This window comes from Anolis sagrei, chromosome 3 (assembly GCF_037176765.1).
Source record: "Anolis sagrei isolate rAnoSag1 chromosome 3, rAnoSag1.mat, whole genome shotgun sequence".
Lineage (NCBI taxonomy): Eukaryota > Metazoa > Chordata > Lepidosauria > Squamata > Dactyloidae > Anolis > Anolis sagrei.
In genome coordinates, this window is record NC_090023.1 from 21,902,896 (window position 1) to 21,915,692 (window position 12,797).

Sequence of the window (12,797 nt, forward strand, 5' to 3'; positions counted from 1 at the left end):
TAACTTCAGCAGGGAGGGAGTTCCACAGCCGGGGGGCCACCACTGAGAAGGCCCGCTCTCTCGTCCCCGCCAGACGTGCCTGTGAGGCAGGTGGGACCGAGAGAAGGGCCTCCCCAGATGATCTCAAGGTCCTCGTGGGCTTATAGGCCGAGATGCGGTCTGCAAGGTATTTTGGGCCGGAACCGTTTAGGGCTTTGTAGGATAACACCAGCACCTTAAATTGGGCCCGGTAGCAATTTCTACTCAGATCCTTTTAAGAATAAAAGAGCCTCCAAGATTTAAAATGGGTAGGAGGCTCCCAAACATTGCAAACTGTCCCCAACCACTGAGGGCTCATTGGGGCCATTTTGGTGAAACTTTTTTTTTTCTTTTTAGGAATGGGATGTTGATGAAGGGAGTAGCTCCTCACAAACCCCAGCTGTCCAACTCTTGTCTTTAAAGGATCAAACATGTCAGGTAGAAATTGTAGAGTTGGCAGCTTTAGTAAATATTTGAAGACTGTATGTGCTGGAAAAGGTTGCACACACATTGATTTTTCAACATAATGGGGGGTACTATGTTTAATGATGTTGGCTCATCATAAGTATTATTTCTTCTTGGGGGGAAAGGATTTGCTGAACTCATGGGGGACTTGAGATATTATCAGATTCCTCATTCCACGACCCTCAGCCAGCATAGTCAGTTATCAAAAGTGATGTGAGTAGAGTTGAACAACATCTTGAAAGTCATCAGGTCCTATCACTGCCACATACACTCTATATAAGAGGGGGTCTAAAAGAGACTCAATTGCCATGGCTTCAGCCAAGAAGCTATAGTTGTGTGACAATCTGATGTTTGAAATCCACCCTCCCTGCTCCTTTTTACAGTTCACAGGGTCCTTTGGGTAGAAGGAGATGTCAGTCAAAACCAGTTTAAATCTATAGCACGGTCATGGCAGTTGTCAGCTATGAACCAGAAGACTGAGAAAGTGAGAGGATTCTTATCGTATTATGCCTTTTAGCATGCAAGGAGTTTTTTCCCCAGGAATGAAATTCTGCACAGGCCAGGTGGCCTCTGCGTGATGGCATCTGTCACCAGATGGAAAATTTATGCAGATTTTGGTCTCTACATTAAAGCATACAAATTAGCTACAGCATTCTATATTCCTTTTTTCCAAAAAGTTATCTTGGCATGGAAGCTGTACATTTCTGGGGGTGATTTTCAGCTAAATAGTCATGCTATGAGTTGAGCTTCAGAATAAAAATAAAGAGGGCAGGGAGGAAAACATAGTCTTGTAGCACCTTTAAGAATAACAGATTTATTCATCTCAGTCATTTGAATAAATAAATCAGTTAGTCTTCAGGCTGAAATGGGACTTCTTTTCCCATCACTTCCCATTTGCTTGTTTGTTTAAAGTTCAGCAGGCAAGTGATGGGCTATCAATAAAACATGCCTGATCTTGAAATCCACCTTCTCATACTTTGTTCATGAAGTAAAGGCACAGATGTAATAAAACCCTTTTTACTATGTTTATCGCATGCCCAGAAGTTGTATTGACAGATAAAGATTTTTTAAAAAACAAAAAACAAAAACAAAACTGTGTTCTTTTCCAGGCCTTGAAATGTTTTGAAATGTCATCTTGAAAAAAAAGATCAAACATTGTAAAAAGTTCAACTCTGAATGAGAGTACAATGAGTCCTAGGTATCCATTTGTCAAGCACCTCTGTGGATACCAAAATCCTTGGGTGCTCATTGTATACAATAACATAGTGAAATGATGTCTCTGATATAAATGGCAAAATCAAGATTTGCTTTTTATGGTATTTGTGTGTGTGTGTGTGTGTGTATTAACAAGTCATGAATTGTTAAATCAGTGAATCCGAGATACATGGATACAGAGGGCCAACTGTAATAACTTCCACATTCACACCTTTTTTTTTGTTGATGCGAAAATGTTCTCTTTGCACTAAAATACAAGAACATTATTGTGAAAGAGTTCTGAAATTATACATTGCATGAATGGTGTCATATAATACTGGGTTCCCCATTTTATGTAGGTCCAGAAAGTGTGAGCTGGGTGATTTCCAATTGAGATGGATGGTTTCTGTGTCATTAGAGTTTAGGTGATTTAGCACTCCCAGTTATTCAACATGCCCATAAGTGTGAGATCTTGGGTAGCTTCTTTAAAGATTAAACGTCACACTACTGGTTATTTAAATTCAAATAAATATCACTCTGCTTATTGGGGAACACAGGCTAATTTGTGTGTGTGTGTGTGCGTCAAGAGCGACTTGAGAAACTGCAAGTTGCTTCTCATGAGAGAATTGGCTGTCTACAAGGATGTTGCCCAGGGGACACCTGGATGTTTTACCACCCTTGTGGGAGGCTTCTCTCTCATGTCCCCACATGGGGAGCTGGAGCTGACAGAGGGAGTTCATTCGCGCTCTCCCTGGACTCTAACCTCTGACCTGTCAGTCTTCAGGCCTGCTGGTGCCACCGGGGGCTCCAATCCTTTAGTGGGCACTGGGGACTGATGTGCATTTATTCAGTGCACTTCATATCTAAAACAGACTTGTGTTCATACACAGATTTTAAGACTGTGTTCCTCATAATCAAACAAACATTTATTGGAAAGTTTTGTTTTATAAATGCAGAAATCCCTGAAGCATGTTTAATTTAATTAAAAGAGGTTACTAACTAGTAAGGTCACTTAACTCAAGTTATTAATGATTAATTTATGATTTTTACATTGTTTGTTCTGATGTTCTATCTATGCTGTTCTCCTAATAAAATTTATAGTGCATTTGTATTACACCTGGAGCAGCTTATGGAAAATGTGGCTCATAAATAATGAAAACATTTCAATTGTGCTTTTATATTTAAAATTTCCAACCTGCCACATAACTGGGGAAGAAAGGCTTCAGGCCAGCATGTGGTATACAAAAGGTCAACATTAAACAAACTCATTGTTGTTAATAATAATAACAATAACTAAAACATATAACTAAAACTTACCACATTTTGTAGAAATAATGTTAAAATGTAGTGATTAATAATGGAGGGAACACCACAAGAAGATTCCTCTTCAGGTACATCTATAAAAATGAAGCAAATAAATAAATAAATAAATAATAAATAAGAAGCAGGAATATTGCATTCAAATCACCCTTGACAGATGGCCATCCAGCTTCTGTTTAAAAGCTTCCAAAGAAGGAGCCTCCACCACACTCCGGGGCAGAGAGTTCCACTGCTGAATGGCTCTCACAGTCAGGATTATGAGAACGGGATCTGATTTCACTGAGGCGTTGATGATTATGTGTTTTGTTTGTCCGTGTACGATGTGTCTTAATTATTGTTTGTTATATGAATTATATTGTAAACCGCATTGAGTCGCCGAACAGGCTGATAAATCTATATATATAAATTTGTTAGGGGCATCCAACGAGGAAACAAAACTCAAAAACCCCCCAACGAAACTTAACCAAAATTCCCATGCCCATAACACAACCCACAAGGTACAAACATATCTACTCAAAATGAAAAACAACACAACAACACACTCACAAAACGGCAAAACAACAAAACTCAAAAATCCCCCAACGAAACTTAACCAAAATCCCTGTGCCCATAACACAACCCACAAGGTACAAACATATCTACTCAAAATGAAAAACAACACAACAACACACTCACAAAACGGCAAAACAACAAAACTCAAAAATCCCCCAACGAAACTTAACCAAAATCCCTGTGCCCATAACACAACCCACAAGGTACAAACATATCTACTCAAAATGAAAAACAACACAACAACACACTCACAAAACGGCAAAACAACAAAACTCAAAAATCCCCCAACGAAACTTAACCAAAATCCCCGTGCCCATAACACAACCCACAAGGTACAAACATATCTACTCAAAATGAAAAACAACACAACAACACACTCACAAAACGGCAAAACAACAAAACTCAAAACCCCACGCTCCATCACTCCCCCCGCCGCCGCACACACACACGCAACCCCACGCTCCATCACTCCCCCACCCCAATCTTACCTCCTTTTACTTCAGGCCACCTCCAAACCCCGCCCCGCCCCTTCCCGCCCTGTCAAAATCTAGGAAAGACAGGAAAGAAGGAAAGAAGGAAGAAAGAGAAAGGGAGGTAAAGAAAAAGGGGGAAGGAAGGAAAGTTAGAGGAAGAAGAAAAGGAAAGAAAAGGAAAGATGGAAGGAAAGAAAAGAGAGACAGCAGAAGAGAAAGAAAAAGGGGGAAGGAAGGAAAGAGATAGAGAAAGAAGAGGAGAAGGAAAGATGGGAAGGAAGGAAGGAAGGAAGGAAGGAAGGAAGGAAGGAAGGAAGGAAGGAGGGAGGGAGGGAGGGAGGGAGGGAGGGAGGGAGGGAGGGAAAGAAGGAGAGAAAGAGGGAAGATTGGCCACAGCAACACGTGGCGGGTAAAGGTTATTTCTATTATTATTATTATGCTATTGTTCCTATGAGACCCTTTGATAAGTTTTACTATAGGCCACAGCAACGCGTGGCAGGGCACAGCTAGTGCGGTATAAAAATGAAGCAAATAAATAAATAATAAATAAATAAATGTGCTGTAAACTAAACACACTTTGACACCACCTTGACTGCCATGTCTCAGTGCTATGGAGTCATGGAAGTTGTCATTTTACAAGGACTAAAGCTTTGTTTACCTCATCAAACAAAAACTCCCATGATTCCACAACACTGAGCTATAGAAGTTATAGTAGTGTCAAACTGCATTCATTCTGTACAATAGATGCCAACATTTTCCCTTGGGTCTATTTACACCATACAATAAATTCAGTTTGAAATTATTTTAACTGTCATAGGTCAGTGGGAATCCTAAGTTTTGTAATTTGGTGAGGCATGTGCACCCTTTGGCAAAAAAAAAAAAAAGGCTAAACACCTTGTAGAACTATGACTCTATGATTCCTCAACATTGAGTCATAGAAGTGGTATCAAACTGCATTCATTCTAAGGTGTCTGCCCCTTGTCTGACATAATACTGCTTAGAGTGGGGATGGAGAAAAATATTTGAAAATATTTGAAAAATGGTTAAAAATAAACTTTTGAAAAACTATGATGAAAAGAATCCTGGGCTGATGAGAATCTTTGCAGTTTGGGATTTCTTCTTTGCAAGATTTGCACATTGTTGTTTTGGGCAGAAATCAGCATTCTTCCCCAAGAAGCAACCTTTTTTGGCATGGAAAGTAGTATTTCAACACAGAACTATTAATTCCTGAAAATGTGTTCTATGCAAATTTTGTTTGTTTGTTTGTTTGTTTTTGGCCTATAACTTCTTAGATGTCCCTAAGGCAGACCTATTACAGGGTTATCTTGGAGATATTTGAATCCATTGTATCGAAGGCCCCATCTATACTGACATATGAAATCCAGATTACCTTCTTTGAACTGGATTATGTGACAGACTCATATAATCCAGTTCAAAGCCAATAGTCTGGATTATCTGCTTTGATACTCTGGATTATATGGCAGTGTAGATCATGCCTAACTCAGATATTTCCAAACTGTGTCTCATTACACATTGGTGTGTTGGCTACAGTTAGAAGGTGTGTCATGCAAATGTAACAAGACACCCCTGAATCTATGTGAAATAAGCAATTAATATATTTTTAAATATATAAATGAAAGGTTTTCATGAGATACATTGTGTCCTCATACATTTTGTTACTACAATTTAGGTATGTGTTGTTATCTCTTATAAAGAGTTGGTTTAACCTCTGGTTTGCTACAAAAACAGAATTACTGTGTCACAAAAAGATCCATGTCAAAAATGTATGCCATTAACCTGAAATGTTTTGAAAGCTCTGCTCTAACTATTGACCCAAGAGTCTTGAACATGGCCATATAGCCCCCCCAAAAAATCTATAAGAACCCAAGTTGTAACTATTTAAATACAGATTTATACTTCCTTGGCACAATGCAGGATCTTGAAATTGCAGCAAAACCTGTTCATATGTGTCGTGGTGTAATTAAAAGGTTCTTCTATATGCAGCAACAGGAAACAACTCTTTCTCAGCAGAAGCTCTCTCTCTCCAGTTTAAGGAGTAGTCATACACCAATTGTCTTTGTAGTAGAAATAGGACTTTATACAAAGTAATATTTACAATACAGGAACTCTTCTCAAACCTTTGTGCCAGCAACTCCCAAACAGTTGAAGTCTTCTTGGTTGCAAATGCTTTGTCCCAGGCATGTAGCCGGGGGGGGGGGGGGGGGGGGGGGGGGGGGCTCGGGGGGCTTCAGCCCCCCCCCCGAAATTTTCATGGTGGTTCGCGAAAAGGCCTTATTGGTGCATTATTTAAACTTATGTTTATTCATATCATGATCTGATCACCATACTCAATATATCCCATATGCATGGGGGTATTGGGGTAATGATACAAAAGGTTTGCTAGACTAGACCCTCTTTCACTCAGACTCAGCCCCCCCCCCCCCCGAAACTCAGCCCCCCGAAACCCCCCCTGAAAAAAAATTAGCCCCCCCCCCCGAAACGAAATCCTGGCTACGGGCCTGCTTTGTCCTTCTTCCTCAGGAACTTTGCAGCTTTATCTTAAACACAAACTCTCCAAACCTCCAACGTCAATCCTTCAATAACATAGAAGCTTTGTACTCCTTTAGTACTTTTACAACTAGTCCACCCTGGCTTCAAATTACATAAGATTTACCAGGAGGATTGTCATTACTTACAGCATGCTTGGGGCTGATGCTTACAATTACTTACATTCACTTAAAAAATGGCATACTTAAAAATTCCAGCAATTTGTAGCACCACACTTACATGAAAACCATCAGCAACCATTGTCTTTATCTTGTCCCAAAAATCACTAGAATAGATGAAGCCTAAGCTTTTTGTTTAATAAAATACAACTTCCAGTTGCTGATTGTTCAAAGAATTTGTCCCCCACCCTTTCTGCTTTTTTTCCTGTGACTTGAAAACAAGAGAAGGTTATCCTTCCCTGGAACAGAGGACATAATTTATCTGCTTCTTATATCCGGAAAGATAGAGCCTTAACTAAGCAATCTTGTACATAATCAGACAGGTTTGGAGTTCTCTAGATGTAATCTTGTTCTGTACATCTCAATTAATCTTGCTGACTGTGGCTAATCACATCCCCACCAGGCAGGCTCACATCTCTTACCAAGCTGGGATTATTAAAATCCATATTTCACGTTAACAGCCATGTGTGTGAGATTAGTTTCTGAGTAGTAATGCACCTGCCATAAATACCTCTTCTCAGCTATCTTCTGAAATACTGTCTCCGTCAAAGATGAAAAATCAGGCTGTGCATTCAAAAGTAGCTTACAAATCTTTTTTTTAAAAAAAAGAATTAATGAGCAAATGACTTTTCCTCTTTTGTCCTTTTACTTAGCTCTCATATACTGGGCAAATTATATCTCAAAGTTAACAATTGAGTAATGTTAGCTGAAGAATTTACTCTTAGCCGAATTAAAATCATAAGCACGTTTTGCAGGAATCTGATAACCAACCTGCTCAAAGGTCAGGTACCTTATATACTCATGTATAAATCTAGACATTTCAGTCAAAAATAGGCCCCACAAACTGGGTGAATTTATCCACAGGTTAACGTGAGTATGTATTGTACCTTAACTCTTTCTCTAAGTAGAGTGGTGAGAGTCAAGAGCTTAATACTAAACGTAAAACTGACCCCCTAAATTCTGTATGCTATATGGAGTCTTTGTTGTTTATTCGTTCAATTGCTTCTGACTCTTCATGACCTCATGGACCAGCCCACGCCAGAGCTCCTTGTCAGCCGTCACCACAATCCAGCTCCTTCAGAGTCAAGCCAGTCACTTCAAGGATACTATCCATCCATCTTGCCCTTGGTTTCCTTTTTCCTTCCATTTTCCCCAGCATCATTGTCTTCTCTAAGCTTTCCTGTCTTCTCATTATGTGGCCAAAGTACTTCATCTGCGCCTCTAGTATCCTTCCCTCCAATGAGCAGCCGGGCTTTATTTCCTGGAGTATGGACTGGTTGGATCTTCTCACAGTCCAAGGCACTCTCAGAATTTTCCTCCAACACCACAGTTTTAAAAAATCTATCTTCCTTTGCTCAGCCTTCCTTATGGTCCAGCTCTCACATCCATAGGTTACTACGGGGAATACCATTGCTTTAACTATGCGGATCTTCATTGCCAGTGTGATGTCTCTACTCTTCATTATTTTATCGAGATTGATCGTTGCTCTCCTCCCAAGAAGTAAATGTCTTCTAATTTCCTGGCTGCAGTCTGTGTTCTGCATACAAGTACAAAAGGTTGGGTAAGAGTATACAACTCTGTCATATTCCTTTCCCAATCCTGAACTAATCTATTGTTCCATGGTCAGTTCTTACTGTTGCCACTTGGTCATTATACAGATTCCTCAGGAGACAGACACGGTGATTTGGTATCCCCATTAGGGCTGGGCGGTTTCGTTTCGTAATTTCGTAATTCGTTAAAAATTCGTTATTTTTTATAACGAAGCGATAACGAACCATTCAGGAGCAACTGGGACTGACCATCTGTGCTGCCCCACCCCCGAGTTACCAACTCCGGAAGCCCATCCGCTGGCTTACAAACCGTCTAGAGACTCCGGGGTCATAGCAATATTTAGTTAATATTTAGCTAACTACCACCATTACCACCCATAAGGGGGGAGTCGTATAATACCAACCAGTCCATTCCTGGTAGTCATCTGCTGTCATCTGTCATCTGTAATAGAATAGAGCACTTAGGCGCCTGCCATCGGCTGCTAGATTGCACCAGCACTTACGCCCCTTCCCTGTCCCTCTGTGCCGCACTTTATTATCGCTAATTGGAGCACTTTAGACCTAGCACTTTATTTAGACCTAGCACTTTATTAATGTGCCTTTAGACCTAGCACTTTATCAATGTGCCTTTATGAATGTGCTGCTGCTAACTAATTACGATCATTACGATCACTGACGAACTGCTCCTAATTCTATGCACTTTAAGAACTGTTCCATTGTAGTAGTCGGAACATCAACCACCATCTGTATTGCTGCTACCCATGTGGTCCCCTGCCCCCCCTTTGTGTATTGTTCCTGCTGCTTTGTTGTAGCGGAGGGGGCAGAAGGGGAGGTGTTCTGGAGCCTGTGATTGAAGATGTGGTGGGGAGGGGGGAGGAGGGGGAGAGGGGATGCTGGCAAGAACCTATAAGCCTAACAACAAGCGTAGGAGAAAGTAATCTTATGGCTCGGAACTGCGGCATGGAGGGGGGGAGGTGTTCCACTAGCCGAGGGGCCCCCATAGAGGTCGTGGTGGGAGGGAGGAGATGCGGGAGAAGGAGACCTCGAATTCGGCTTAATTCGGACCGCTTATCTAAATTAACTATTCCCAATCGGTCTCCTAAGGTAAATTGGTGTAACCAGGTGAGCGGGCCCTCTGGCTTGAAGGTGGTGTTGTTGAACGCCAGATCTGTCAACGGAAAAACAACCTGGATCCAGGATTTAATCCTGGAGGAGCGGGCAGATCTGGCGTGCATCACGGAGACCTGGCTGGATGAAGCGGGGGGCGTAAACCTCTCCCAGCTCTGTCCTCCAGGTTTCTCCGTGCAACACCAACCAAGAGCCGGAGGACGGGGAGGCGGTGTCGCAGTGGTCTATAGAGATTCCATCCATCTAACCAGGAGCCCCATCCCGCAGACCACAAATTTTGAATGCGTCCACCTGAGGGTGGGTGACCGGGACAGAATAGGGATTCTGTTAGTGTACCGTCCACCTCGCTGCACTACAGTCTCCCTACCTGAGCTAGCGGGGGTGGTCTCGAGCCTGGCGGTGGAGTCCCAACGGCTTCTTGTGCTGGGGGACTTCAACATCCACGCCGAGGCAACCCTCACAGGTGCGGCTCAGGACTTCATGTCCGCCATGGCAACCATGGGGCTGTCCCAACGAATAACTGGCCCCACCCACTGTGCTGGACACACATTGGACTTGGTTTTCTGCCAGGGATGGGAGCAGGGTGGCGGTGTGGAGGAGCTGTCTATCTCTCCGTTGCCATGGACCGACCACTTCCTGATTAGATTTAGGCTCACTGCGCCCCCTAACCTCCGCAAGGGTGGAGGACCCATTAAGATGGTCCGCCCCAGGAGGCTAATGGATCCGAGTGGATTCCTGACGGCTCTTGGGGAGTTTCCCGCCACCGCGGTAGGTGATCATGTCGAGGCCTTGGTCGCTCTCTGGAATGGGGAGATGACCAGGGCTATTGACAAGATCGCTCCGGAACGTCCCCTCTCAAGTAACCGAGCTAAACCAGCCCCTTGGTTCACTGAGGAGCTGGCAGCGATGAAGCGAAGGAAGAGGGTTCTAGAGAGCGTGTGGCGCTCGGACCCAAGCGAGCCAAACCGAACATGGTTTGTGTCCTTTTTAAGGGCATATGCCGCGGCAATAAAAGCCGCAAAGAAAACTTTCTTTGCGGCCACTATTGCGTCTGCAAAAAACCGTCCGGCGGAGTTGTTTCGGATTGTCAGAGGTCTTTTAACTCCCCCTACTCCAGGTGGGAGCCCTGACAATTCGGCAACGCACTGTGAAGCGTTTGCTCGGTTCTTTGCAGACAAAGTCGCTTTGATCCGCTCTGGGCTGGACGCCACTTTAAATGCAGTCTCTGTGGATGTGACACAAGCACCTGCTTGTCCGATTTTGTTGGATTCTTTTCAGTTTGTGAAACCCGAGGATGTGGACAAGATACTTGGAGGAATGAGACCCACCACGTCCATCCTAGACCCCTGCCCATCCTGGCTTCTGAAGGAGGCCAGAGGGGGATTGGCCGAGTGGGTAACGGTGGTGGTTAATGCCTCCCTTCGGGAAGGCAAGATTCCAGTGAGCCTAAAACAGGCTGTTATAAAGCCGCTGTTGAAGAAACCATCACTTGACCCCACTAAATTGGACAACTTTCGGCCTGTTTCCAATCTTCCCTTCTTGGGCAAAGTCATGGAAAGCGTGGTGGCCTCACAACTCCAGGTATTCTTGAGAGACACGGATTATCTGGATCCGGCACAGTCTGGTTTCAGACCGGGACATGGTACCGAGACGGTCTTGGTCGCCTTAGTGGATGATCTGCGCCGGGAGCTAGACAGGGGGAGTGTGTCCCTGTTGGTGCTCCTGGACCTCTCAGCGGCCTTCGATACCGTCGACCACGGTATTCTTCTGGGGCGCCTTGCAGAGATGGGTCTTGGGGGCACTGCTCTGCAGTGGCTCCGGTCATTTCTGGAAGGTCGTACCCAGAAGGTGTTATTGGGAGACTCCTGTTCAACGCCACAGCCGTTGACCTGTGGCGTTCCTCAGGGCTCCATCTTGTCCCCCTTGCTGTTTAACATCTACATGAAGCCGCTGGGTGAGATCATCCGGAGTTTCGGGGTGCGGTGTCACCTGTACGCAGATGACGTCCAACTCTGTCACTCCTTCCCACCTGCCACTAAGGAGGCCGTCGAAGTCCTGAACCGGTGCCTGGCCGCTGTAATGGTCTGGATGAGGGCGAACAAACTGAAACTAAATCCAGACAAGACAGAGGTACTCCTGGTCAGTCGCAAGGCCGAACAGGGTATAGGGTTACAGCCTGTGCTGGATGGGGTCGCACTCCCCTTGAAGGCGCAGGTTCGCAGCTTGGGTGTGACCCTGGACTCATCGCTGAGCCTGGAGCCCCAGGTTTCAGCGGTGACCAGGGGAGCATTTGCACAGCTTCGGCTCGTGCGCCAGCTGCGCCCGTATCTTGGGAAGTCTGACTTGGCCACGGTAGTACACGCTTTGGTCACATCCCGCCTCGACCACTGCAACGCTCTCTACGTGGGGCTGCCCTTGAAGACGGCCCGGAAGCTTCAGCTAGTACAACGCGCGGCAGCCATGTTGTTAACAGGAGCTGGACGCAGAGAGCATACAACGCCCCTGCTGTCCCAGCTCCACTGGCTGCCGATCTGCTACCGGGCCCAATTTAAGGTGCTGGTATTATCCTACAAAGCCCTAAACGGTTCCGGCCCAAAATACCTTGCAGACCGCATCTCGGCCTATGAGCCCACGAGGACCTTGAGATCATCCGGGGAGGCCCTTCTCTCGGTCCCGCCTGCCTCACAGGCACGCCTGGCGGGGACGAGGGAGCGGGCCTTCTCGGTGGTGGCCCCCCGGCTGTGGAACACCCTCCCTACTGAAGTTAGACAGGCGCCCTCCTTGATGGCCTTTCGTAGGGGCCTGAAAACATGGCTCTTCGAGCAGGCTTTCAACTGAATATCTTGGAACGACACTGGAATGGACTAGGACTATGAAATTGACTATGACCCCAGGTTTTTGACGAAGCGGATTTTTAGCATAAGTATATGTTATGTTGTAGTAGTCTGGTTTGTATTGTTGTGATTCACTGTACACTGTCTTTCTATGTTGCTGTTCACCGCCACGAGTCGCCCTAGGGCTGAGAGTGGCGGTCAATAAATGCAATAAATAAATAAATAAATAAATAAATAAGTTTTATAGTTGTTGTTTGTTTAATCAGTGAAAAAAATTATAAATATCACACCAACAGTCAACAACAGAGGGAGAGGGAAGCTTCAGAAGTTCCCCCTGTCCCATTTGGAGGTTTTTTAGCGTATTGCGCGGTCGCGTCCGCCATTAGCGAATCGATTCGTAATTGTTTCGTAATTTTACGAAATTTCGTAAATATCGAACTTTTTAAAAGAAAAATTTCGGAATTCTTTTAAAAATTGAAACGCAAAACCCCCCCAAAAAAACGAATCGATTTTAGAAACAAATTTTTCCGTGGTTGC

General features: G+C 44.3%; 1 protein-coding gene across 7 annotated transcripts in view; it reads left to right on the plus strand.

Moving 5' to 3' along the window:
* Positions 1-12,797, plus strand: part of CNTN5 (contactin 5) — an 826,419-nt gene that overhangs the window by 480,329 nt on the left and 333,293 nt on the right. The window lies entirely within an intron of this gene.